We start from the raw sequence: 13,357 nt of genomic DNA, 5'->3' as shown, positions 1-13,357 counted from the left end.
ATATAATTTTTGCATTTAAAACTGAATATTTTGAGGGCGCATGAAAATATTGACGATAATATACATATATATTGACAGCAAACTGGAACTCGCACTTTCATATCACGTACACAAAGAAATAAAAGCGATAGACTACTTGTTATTTTAATAATCCAATCCGTAAAAATAAAATGTCTCCTCATTTGTCACTGATGATTCATTTTAATACAATATATTTAGTTTACACCATAATAAACCGACCATATTACTAATTTAGAGCGTTAGCATTTATAACCGTTACACAGTAGCGCTAAAATAAGGTAAAGGTGGTATAATCGCGCTGCAAGAGCTTTTTCGAACGCTCGTGGAGCTAACCACCTCTGTACAACAGCTGGTAAGCGCCACGAAGCTGCGAAAAAGCTCTTGTAGCGCGATTATACCACCTTCATCTTATTTTAGCGCTCCTGTATTACTACTATACTACGTACTATTATAATTACTATTTACGACCACTGTAGATCCAATGTCGAGCTATAAGCTGGACAGTATGGGCCTATTTGACGCTACAAGAGATCTGTAGCCGCTTATAGAACCACTATACTTCTTACTAAGGAGCCTAAGGCGTTATAAAAATCCTTTAACCGGCCATTGTGCAGCTTGTTATAGCGCTTGTGTGCTAGTTGGGTGTAGATATAATTAGAAAACCCGTATGTAGCACATCAACACCTCAAAATGAAGATAATCAAGAACCCGGCTGCAGCACATGGGGTAATTTCAACACAGAAGAAAGACCTCAAGACGGCAGTAGCCAAGAGAATCTAGAACTTGGATGCAGTTCGCGGAGGAATACTGATAATAATTTAATTTTCGTCGAAAGTCAAAAAGGTGGTAAAATGTTATTGAAAGATGGCTACCGGTACCGCATTAATAGAAAAAATAAATGTGGCTCTTCAATTTGGTACTGCACAAAAAAAAATTGTAAAGCTTCCTTAACTTTAGATGAAAAGGAAGCAAACATTCTAAGGACTGGAGCAACAGATCATGTTTGTTTGCCAGATTACAAAAAAGAAGAATTTGAAAAAAGGTTTAATCAATGTAAAAATGACGTACGGACAGACTTGAAACCTATACCCACTATGTATTTAATGTCCATGGCGAGTTTAAAAGATAATAATGATTACGTGGACCAAGTTCGTAGCTTCCAAAGTGTGAAAAATTCACTCTACCGTTCAAGAAATATTTTTTTAAATGTTAGTAAGACAACGTTCCAGAAATTAGAGGATGTCAAAATTTCACCAGTGATCGCAAAAGATTTTCTGGTTGTAGAAAGTGGTGGGGTAAATAAAATTTTGATATTTATGTTAAATGATTGCAAAAATGCATTGCAGTCCATGAATCTGTTCTTTGTTGATGGAACATTCTTTTCAGTTGCCCGACCATTCTATCAATTATATACCATACATGCCGACATTGGTAGTACCGCAGACAAAACCGTAATAGTGCCGATCATTTTTGTCCTGTTACCTGATAAATGCCAATCGACCTATGTGCATATGTTTGAAATGATAAAAGATAACATTCCAGAATTCCAACCAAAAAAAATTAAAATCGATTTTGAGATTGCAGCAATAAACGCTATTAAAGAAGTTTTTCCATTAGTTGATATAAGCGGATGTTTTTTCCACTTCCATAAGGCGTTGTGGAAAAAAGGAAAACAGACCGGAATAGTAAATGTTCCCGGTGGAAAAAAATATATTACCATGTGTGCAGCCACAGCACATCTTCCCAAAAATTTCATCCCAGAAGCATGGGTGTTATTATTAGAAAGTGCACCTGAAGGCAATGAAGCCAAATCATTTAATGAATACGTAACATCGCAATGGATTAACAAAAATATTGATTTGTTTTGTTGTTACAACGAACGCCACAGGACCACAAACCCAGTAGAGGGATGGCATAACAGGCTTAATAAAAAGCTTAGTAAAAGACCTCCGCTATATACTCTCATTAGCACACTTAGAGATGAAGCTAAAGAAGCTAGGTTTAAGATAGAGCAGGTAAATGTCTATAACGTCGACAATCAGAACCTAAGAAAAAAAAATGCTTGTCTATTGATATACGTATAAATAAAATAGTTGAAGATTTTACAACTAACAAAATTGATTTAATGATTTGTCTTAAACGCCTATCAACTGTAAGATTTGATAAGTGATTGTTACCTAGGTTGATACAACGATATAACGTAAATCAATAAAGCTAATTTAAAAGAATTATTTACTTACTATAAAGCTATATCTTTTTTTACATTTTCACTAATAGTGGTGATTATACTGTGATTTATTTAGATTAAGAAAGTTATTTTTATAAGAAGAATTATTTTTTACTGTAAAACTATATATGCTGTTTAACATTTGCAAAAATAGTGATGATTATACTGTGATTTATTTAGATTAAGAAAGTTATTTTTATAAGAAGAATTATTTTTTACTGTAAAACTATATATGCTGTTTAACATTTGCAAAAATAGTGATGATTATACTGTGATTTATTTAGATTAAGAAAGTTATTTTTTAGAAGAATCTATACTAATATTATAAAGCTGAAGAGTTTGTTTGTTTGTTTGTTTGTTTGTTTGTTTGTTTGTTTGTTTGTTTGTTTGTTTGTTTGTTTGTTTGAACGCGCTAATCTCAGGAACTACTGGTCCGATTTGAAAAATTCTTTCAGTGTTAGATAGCACATTTATCGATGAAGGCTATAGGCTATATAACATCACGCTACGGTCACTAGGAGCGGAGTAGCAACGAAAATGTTACAAAAACGGGGAATATTTTGACCCATTCTCTTAGGTGACGCAAGCGAAGTTGCGCGGGTCAGCTAGTTATTTATATACGTGATGATTATACTGTGATTTAATTAGATTAAGAAAGTTATTTTTTAGAAGAATTATTTATATACGTGATGATTATACTGTGATTTAATTAGATTAAGAAAGTTATTTTTTAGAAGAATTATTTATATACGTGATGATTATACTGTGATTTATATGTTTAGATTAAGAAAGATTATATATTGAAAATAAGTAATAGAAGAAATAATAAAATTGGCATTGGCTTTTAATTTTACATCCCTGACTGTACCCGTTCACCAAACTCGACATAAAGGTAATAGAAAGCGTAAAATATCAATACTTTGGAGAACAATAGACTTCCAGACTCGACATAACGGGACTCGACATAAAGGGAATAAATCGACTGGACACAATCAAATTTTAATGCCACCGAACCCTGTACTGTTGTTTCTAGTTCTAATTCCAATCACATTAAAAATATATAATGTAGACCAATAAAACTTCATTGTGGATTTCTCTTCTCCTCACACTCACCACTATTGTAGTGTACGATACCGTACAAATACCATCCAGCAATTGAAATTTCTTCAGAGTTATCAATGACAGTTAAGGTTAGGATCAAGCCAATAATGAAATTTAATTACTTCAAAGCCAACTATGAAAAGATCACTAAATCCTTAGAGAATGTGAACTGGAGTGCTCAATTTAATTCAATCACTGACATCGATTCCCTAGTGGACATATTTTATAGTAAAGTAAAGGAGGTAATAAAAATGTATGTACCGGAAACACTTAAATTTACCGGTAAATATCCTCCTTGGTATAGTAAACAACTAACTAAACTGTTAAAAACTAAACTCAAGGTGCACAATCAAATCAAAAAATTTAATAATCCTTTAGATGTTATTGAATTTCAGTACGTCAGGAAAGAATGTGGTACGCTTATAAAGCAATGTTACAATCAATACATAGGCAATATTGAAAACGCAATTGCAAAACACCCAAAGCTTTTGTGGTCTCACATAAAAAACCTGAGAAAGTGCAGTTCGTCTTACCCTTCACAAATGATTCTAGGGGACCAAAAATGCAGTAACCCCAAAGACATATCAAACTTGTTTGCTGACCAGTTTTCTTCAGTTTTCGAGCCAGATATTAATACATCGTCGTGTCCTGCACCACCCATCACCCATTCCGAACTTCCATTTTTTATAATATCACCCGAAATTGTTGAAAAAAAACTCTCAGGGCTCGATATTTCGAAAGGTGCTGGTCCCGACATTATACCCCCTACTTTCTGGTCTCGTTGCTCAAAAGCACTTTCTCCCCCACTGTCACATATTTTTAACACATCTCTCAAATCGGGCGTATTCCCCAATGAGTGGAAAAGAGCCAGGATAGTCTCAATCCATAAAAGTGATAAACGTGTAGCTAGCTAGTTTCAAATTATCGTCTGATATCTATTCTATCTACGCCGTCCAAAGTATTCGAATCTCTTATATACGCTTAAATCTATGCCCACGTTAAGAACTCTCCATCAGTCAATCAACATGGTTTTATGGTAAAAGATCAACAAACACCAATCTTATTACTTACATAAATGATCTATCAGCTGCTGTTGATCAGGGTCTACAGGTTGATGCTATTGTTGCGTAAACTAATGCTTGTTGATATAAATTAACACCCAAAATATAAACAATGCCGACTAAAAGGAAGGGGTAGGTACTTACAGGTTATTTTTTGTGAATTTGGCTTGCTGTTAATCTTCTGTCCCCGGGGCACTGTTCCTTTGTCTTAGAGGTGAATAAATTGAATAATTATCACACAGCGGCAATCACTTTTGGGTATTTTTGAGTATTTTTAATTTTGTTATGCGCGCGAGCTTGCGTGACTTCAATCTTTCTTCGACTCCTTACTGGCGCGACCGCGCGGGAGGGGCTTGCCATCTTGACGTGTAGATGTCACAGGAAGATACTAGATGGCGTTGTAGGTAAGGAAAAGGATTTTAGTCGGTTACCTAACATTTCCCCCCACCGAAATCAACATTGATTTCAAAATGGATAAACACAGAATAAATAATGTTTTGAGTACAATACGAGAACTTACGAGATCAGTGTACCTGTTCGAGATAAAATAGGTATTATCTAGATATAGAATATTTTAAGTGGACTGTATAAATGTCGATATAAATATAAATATATAACTATATACATATATATGTATGTTATATTGAATGAATTTGAAAATAATAATGTATCTATTCATCCTGCTCTTTTGGGAGAGGACTCAATTTAGTGACAGGGCGCTGCAGTCGCGAATTTTGCGTTCGAACGGTAACAACGCGAACCCTTCCATCAAGTCCGGGATGAATTTTTTCGACACGTCCTAGGCTCCATTGTTGGCATGGAATGTTGTCGTTATGGATCAAAACTAAGTCATCTACGGATAAGTTAGGTGTGTCAACTAGCCATTTTTGCCTTTGCTGCAATGTATGTAGGTATTCACCTTTCCACCGACGCCAAAAGTGCAGCGTGGCCTGCTGAATACATTGCCATCGCGTTAAGCGATTAAGAGACGTATTCGAGGAGTCGTAAGTAGGAGTCGACACTAATTGACGACCAACTAAAAAATGTCCTGGGGTCAAGACGTCGAATTCGTTGGGATCGTTTGACAAACTGCACAGAGGCCGCGAGTTTAAAATCGCTTCTATATTAGAAAATAAAGTGCACAGTTCTTCGAACGACAAAGCACGTGTACCAAGTACGCGTTTCAAATGATATTTAGAGAGGAGTCAGGTCAGAGGGCGCTGTAACGTAAACATCAAATTCTGTTAGCTCCGTAATAATTTACTCTTTATAAATATAATTCATCAAAAAAAGTTATGAGAAGTGTAAAAAAGTGACAACAATTAACATTTGTGCCTGTTTAAGTGTTATCTAGACTTAAATGTGCCTGTGAACCTAATAAACAGTGATACATGTTACCTAAGGATATACAACAGGGATTCGACAATCTGTATGTACTTTCTGTTAATTAATGGTGGTGACTTGTGAAACATTACCCTACATACTTACTACAAGTGTAATGTGGATTATTCTTAACGTAAAATAGACGAAAATGCAATTGTAATCTTGGTGAAAATTTAAAGCGCCTCCAGTGGTCAATAGCGAAAACCTACATTTTAAATCTTATCCGTTGACAGGAAAGTTTCATGAATGTTCACTGGTAGATAGCGTTACTTTCTTCAATGATTTGCGATAATGCCCAAAACGACATCTGTTGCTGAGTGGCTGAACTTCATAGTGTTCACTTCTCCTCAATAACACATATTGAGGATCACTTCTGGGCGACAACGACATCTATTGCTGGATAGCTGAACTATTTACACTAGTCAATAATATTATGTCACGTGGATGTTGAAAACACTTTTTTTAGCAGTTGAGAGCGACATCTTTCGCTGAGTGGCTTAACTTGGCGGGCTGTTCACTTCTCTGTACCATGACACGGAGTTTTAAGATTGTCGTAAACAGAGGGCACTACAAGTTCTAACGATTACCTACAGTTATCACATTCTATATGCTAACAACTAAGAAGACCTCTTGTATTGAAATAAAATTGAATTAAATTACCTAGATCCACAACTCTGTTATAATACTCGTAGAAGGTGCATAACGATGGATGACCTGGACAATGTAACTCAAAGAAAACCATTAAAAAAGTTCAAATCACTGGAAAAAATGGATACAAGCACATCAATTAACTCATCATATTCGGATGAATTCTTAAGCAGAAGACTAGATGTCTCGTCACATATTACAGCATTATGCCGAGACGAAATGGACTCCGAAATAAGTAAGTTGAAGGCGGAATTACAATCTACACAGGATGAATTAGAAAATGTAATTCTCGAAAATGTAGAACAAAGAAAACTTATTGCCCAACTATCTCAAGAGGTTGAAATACTAAAGCAGATCTGCCGGAGTCCACTAACAACTTTACGTCAGTCATCTGTGAAAAATAAAGCCAAACGCCGTCTTACTGAGTCGTTTGGAAACTCTCCGCTCATGATGCAAAGCTCACCCAGTAATGAAACATTACATCCCAACACTGGCAACAACTTGGCTCAACCAGAAAAAAAACAAAACATTATATCAACCACAGAACAGGAATTTTCTAAGCAAAATTCTACAACTTCAATTTTTCATCCACAAAATAGCCATTCACTCGACCGCATAGAGATTCCGTGTGCACAAACTTCATCGACTTCATCAACACTCCTGAATAACTCTACTTGCCAACATTCACAAAATTCTGAAGTCTTAAATGCACCTAGTATTCCAAAAAATTTTATTTTAGGTGACCAACGAGTACGAGGATTTGCCAGTCAAATAAAGTTACAGAGGGATGCTAACAAGTGGAATAACGTATATTCTGTATCAGGAGTCTCAAAGCCCAACGCAACATCTGAACAAATATTGTGTTTAATAGACGATTACATAAAAACTCTGCATAATGATGATATAGTTATACTGGGTATAGGAAGCAATGACAAAAACCCGTACAAATTTTTATCGCAATTAATTCCAACCGTACAAAAATTAAAAAACAACCATGTATTTATATTAAATGTTATTAATAATCCCTATTTAAATTTTAATTTGTTAAATCAAAATATACAACTATTTTTGCCGTATTTTCCCAACTGTAAGTACATAAATACTACTGAGAATATATATAGTCACAGTAATAACTATAAAGCCTTGGAAATTCTATGCTATAAACTAAATATAGAGATTGACAATATTAACTTTAAGAAAATTATGGACACAGCATGTTGCGCATTAAATAACACGTCATCAAACCCAAATAAAAAGAGTTTGTGTGTTAACCCAAAAGGAACAATTCCCTATTATTTTAAGGTACAAAAAAAAAACTCCCACCAGCCAAAATCTAATAAAGTTATTATACCTACATTGAACCCTAATGAAGCTAATAGTTCCACTATTTTTCGACGTTAAACGTAAATGTACATTATTTCATCAAAATATTGCCGATATCTTAAATAAAAAGGATCTGTTAGAAATAACTTTACAAGAACTCAATGCGAATGGTACAATCATCGATATTCTATGTTTTTCTGAAGCTTTTATAAGAAGAGGATCCGAGAGTAACTTAATAATAAAAAATTATAATCTAGTCTCATCTTTCTCAAGGCCACACCAACGACGTGGCGGAACATGCATAATGGTCAAAAAGGACCTTGAATGTAAACCTATCCCTAACTTGATCACACCTTTAATGTATGATTTCGAATATTGTGCAATAGAGATCATCACTCTTAAAGTCATTGTTATTTGTATTTATCGTACTCCCAATTCAAATATAAGTCTGTTTTTAAAAAAATTAGATGATATTTTAAAGAAAGTAACAAAACGAAATAAAAATAATATAATACTATGTGGTGATTGGAATATTGACGTATTGAAGCATAATAATAATTATAAAGAATTAGAGTCTATCTTAAACAACTACAATATCTCTAACCATATTACTAAACCCACGAGAAAATCATCATGTTTAGATCTCATCGCAAGTGATATACCTAATGCCCAGCCTCAAATACATACCCTCGCACTATCTGATCATGAGACGGGTCAGTCCATTAGTTTCCATTCGTCTGTAGATACTGCAAAATGCAGAAAACAGTTTTGGTTCCAGAAGAGAAGAGATTTAAGTCAACAGAACATAGAAAAGTTTGTATCATGTATATCGTCTCTTTCCTTTTCAGAGATATACGATTCAGATGATACGGACATAGCATTCAATAATTTTCATGATACACTCTCTCTTTTTTATAATCTTTGTTTTCCGATACTCAGAGTAAAAATTACAAACAAACCGCCAAAAACTAAATGGATAACGAAAGGAATAAAAAAATGTTGTGTAAAGAAACGAAGTATGTACCTAAAATATAGACTATCAAATTCTAATAAAAATAAAAACCTAAAAAACTATCAAAACTATACCAAAATACTGAGACGTTGTATTTTACACGCTCAAAAAATTGATAATACTCGATATATACTTCAATCGAATAATAAAGGTAAAGCCGCCTGGGATATTGTTAAAAAGAATAGTGCAGATACCGACAGTAACGACGTAATTTCTTCTATAAAAATTGATCAATGCACGTACACTTCTGCCGATACAATTGCCACTAAATTTAATGACTTTTTTATAAATATGTCAAATAAACCAAATATGACTAATTCTAAATTACATTTTGACTACAAACACACCATAACTGACATATCGGATAGTATTTTTTTGACTCCAACTGACGAAGATACTGTATATAAAATTATTAATTCTTTAAACTCAACGAACGCAACAGGATATGATGACATCAGTACGAAAATTCTTAAACTTTGCTCTAAATTTATATCTCGCCCTCTTGCCCACATAATCAATTTATCATTATTTCACGGTGTATTTCCTGCCAGACTAAAATTTTCAATAGTTAAACCATTATATAAAAAAGGAGACAAGAATGACATGAATAATTATCGACCAATTACTCTAATACCTGTAATTTCTAAGATTTTCGAAAGAATTATGTATGATAAACTGCACTCTTTTGTAATTAAACATTTAATCTTAAGAGATGAACAGTTTGGTTTCAGAAGAAATAAGTCAACTACGATGGCTTGTTTTTCACTTGTTAAATTGATTACCTCTAGTTTAAATGAAAAAAAACCAATAGCATCGATATTTCTCGATATGTCAAAAGCATTTGACTTTGTAGATCATAAACTGCTTCTCTATAAACTAAATCGCTATGGTATCAGAGGAAATGCATTACAGTGGATAGAATCGTATTTGAAAAATCGCCAACAATGTGTCGAAATATCGAGCCATACACAGTCAGAAAAGAAAACTTATAGATCCGCCTATCGTCAAAACTCATGCGGTGTACCCCAAGGTAGCATATTAGGACCCTTTTTGTTCTTATTATATATTAATGATTTGCCCAACGTAACTCCATATTCTTGCATTCTGTACGCCGACGACACAACTCTTAGTATTGAACTCACGGATGACAATATCAACAAATACGAAAAAGAAATAAATGACACTTTAAACAAAATTATTGAATGGCTAAAAGACAACAATCTACATGTCAATATAAGTAAAACCAAACTTATACAATTCCAAGCCTACAACAGCAAACGCCAGCAATTAGAAATTAGATATGCAAATGATACTATAGAAGAGGTTGAAAGTGCTAGTTTTTTGGGAATAACAATAGATAAATATTGCAATTGGAAGTTACACATAGATAAAATATGCACAAAACTGCAAAGATTTGTATTTGTCTTGAAAAGAATTACTCGCGTAGCTGGTATCAATGCAGCACTCTCTGCCTACCATGGCTACGTATCATCAGTTCTTCGCTACGGTATTATCATATGGGGAAATTCTGTTGATATCATTAAAGCATTCCGAGCACCAAAAAAATGTATTAGATCAATGACTAATGCCCAACCTTTACAAAGTTGTGTCCCGATCTTCAAAAAGTTAAACATATTACCTCTACCGTCTCTATATATATTTGAACTCTGTATCTTTGTACATAAAAACATAAGTTTATTTCAGGTGCATAATGATTTGGTTGTAAGAAAAAGTCGGAATATTTATAAACTATGTGCACCACGACAAAGACTTAAACTGTACTCAAATAATGTTTACTATATGGCAATTCAAATTTACAATAAATTACCTAATGTATTCAAAAGCCTTAACTTCATGACATTTAAAAATAAATTATTTAAATTTTTAATCAATAAATGTTACTATTCAACAAATGAGTTCCTAAATGATAAATTTACAAATTTTAAATTGGATGATGACCTTTAACTGAATTATTGATTGTTAATTGAATGTATTTTACTATTTGTCTGACTTTGTATTTTTTTTTATTATTTCATAACACATTTTTGACCAATAATCATCTCTGACATTATTAATGTTTAATGACAATCAACTTCCATGACATTTTATTTTTATCATTTTCCCGGACTTGACATTATATTTTATTAATTTATCTGAAGCTTTGATTGTATGGATTTTTATTTATCTGACATTGTATATATTTTTTTTAAATCTCCCTGAATTGTAATTTGTGTTTTATTAATTTATTTGTACTTTTGTTTGAATGGATTTTCATTTGTCTGACATTGTAGTTTATATAGTTCTATTACGGTTAATCAACATTTTTTGACAATTAATGATATTATCTTTGTATTTAAACATTCAATTTTGACATATTATTGTGATTTATTTTAATGACATTTGTTTTTATGAATTTCCTTAAATTGAATTTATATTTTATTATTTGTACGCCGGAAACGGCAGAATATTATGGACTTGTGATAAATTTAACAACTATGTTACAATATTCTGACAAATAAATGGATTATTATTATTATTATTATGTATGTCTTTTGTATATCTCGGGACTATGGAGTCCCGGACATTTTGAAGGCATGCGTGGGGCCGAAGCCAACACGTAGAGGCCCTTTTTAGACAGCTTTAATCTATCAATAATGTGTGGTGTCACAGTCCGGTGATTATCCCTGTTTACACTATAAAATGCACCCAAGGACAATCACCGGACTGTGCGGAACTATGGCAAAACTAATGGGAAAAAACTACTCGGGCTATGGGGATGGGGTGCTGATGGACTGGAAAACTATGTATCTACGGAGACTATGGCGCCTGCCTATAACAATGTAAAACACGTATAAATGGCAGGCGGAGACTCGCCAACTCACAAACTGGGCCCCCCAAACTAGTCGCTCAGAATGCAACAAGGGGGCAACAGGGACGTGAGCGGCTGAAGGACGGAGAGGCCTTGCTGGACGTTAAACTCAGATCACTTGCTCCCTGAGGGTCCGGCATCACTGGCCCACTAGCCACTTACGCTCAGCATCCGTCCTCCGAACAGAGTGGGAGCTCTGCTCTCGCGACTCCACTCTGGACGGCCAATGAAGGCAAGCCAGAGGCGGGGGACCGCTTCCTCGTCAGTTTTCACTCAGACCAGCCAACTAAGGCAAGCCGGAGATGAGGAAGGGTGACTTCCCCCTGGAGCACTCAGGTACCGCGGGGTCGCTACTCCCCGTCACCTCGCCTCAAGGTGCCCTGCGGGCTTATTATTATTATTATTAACCGATTTAATTCCGGCTTCAAACATTCCGCCAAAATGACTTCCTGCCGGAGGATTATATTTCCACGTTACCTTCCTGACTGTAAACTTATCAGTTAGTTGATGTTGATTTTTATTGTAGAAGTCAAATAATTCATTGAAATGGGAACATTTTTCTGTTGTATTTAATATAAAACATTTTCGTAATTTTATTTGAATATTTTTTTACTTACAAACAAAAAGTTAAAATTTTAATGATCTTTCTAGACATCTACATACTTTGTGTTATATATTTATGCAATAAGGGGCCTGGGGTAAAATAGATACTAAGTTTTACACAAACACACACAAAGTTTTAAACAAATTAAATAATCAGGAATAATAATATATATATATATATACAGGGTGTAATCGACGGTTAACCGAAAACTTCAGTGTTAATTTTGTGACACTAAATGCGCGAAATTTACTTCAACCATTTTTCTCGGAAATGATTGGTTCCCGAGTTAGTCATTTTTGAGCATTCAATGTATAGTGAACAACGCGATATATCTCCGCGCATGCCTACGAGATTTCTGGCGGCGGCGGCGCGCTGAGCGACGACATGTCGCGACGCGTCGTAGGTATCAAAATCAAAATCAAATCATTTATTAATTTAGGTCAAATGTTGACACTTACGATAGTCGTTACAATTACTGAATCTACCACTAGCTCGGAAAGGGGGTAGAGCCTTATGAGAAGAGCTAGCGAGAAACTCACGGCCACTCTTTTCAATCGCCAAAAGTTTTACAATGTGGTTGATACAATAATTGATCATGCGAGGAGCTGCCAACAATCAGCGGTACGTACGCGTACCACCACGTCTATGCGCTCACTAGTATGTATTATTAGATAACAATCTTATGTATCGTTTATGGTAGGTATCGTAAGTACGCTCGTATGTTACAATAGCTCATAGTAAAATTGTAAGTAGGTAGATACGTACTTGGCTTACGTGAAATCAAACAATAATAGCAAAATGTAACCAATAATAAGAAAGTGCTAAAACGAATTGTTATCAATGTCTATCAACACGCATTTACCTGGTGTATGGCAAGAGTTTGAGTAGGTACCTTTGGATCCGGACGTACAGGTGCAGAGCACGCCGTGCACTTCCACGTGCTTCACCATACATAGCACATCAACATTTCTTCCTATTTACGAACACAACTGCACTTCGAAAACAATAACAACAAAAATAATAACAATAAAAACACTAACAACTCAAAACCGAAACAATAACAAGTAATAATAAACAGCAATTCACACACGACACGACGAATAGGACA

This window comes from Anticarsia gemmatalis, chromosome W (assembly GCF_050436995.1).
Source record: "Anticarsia gemmatalis isolate Benzon Research Colony breed Stoneville strain chromosome W, ilAntGemm2 primary, whole genome shotgun sequence".
Classification (NCBI taxonomy): domain Eukaryota; kingdom Metazoa; phylum Arthropoda; class Insecta; order Lepidoptera; family Erebidae; genus Anticarsia; species Anticarsia gemmatalis.
The sequence above is the reverse complement of the archived record's forward strand: the minus strand, read 5'-3'. Positions refer to the sequence as shown.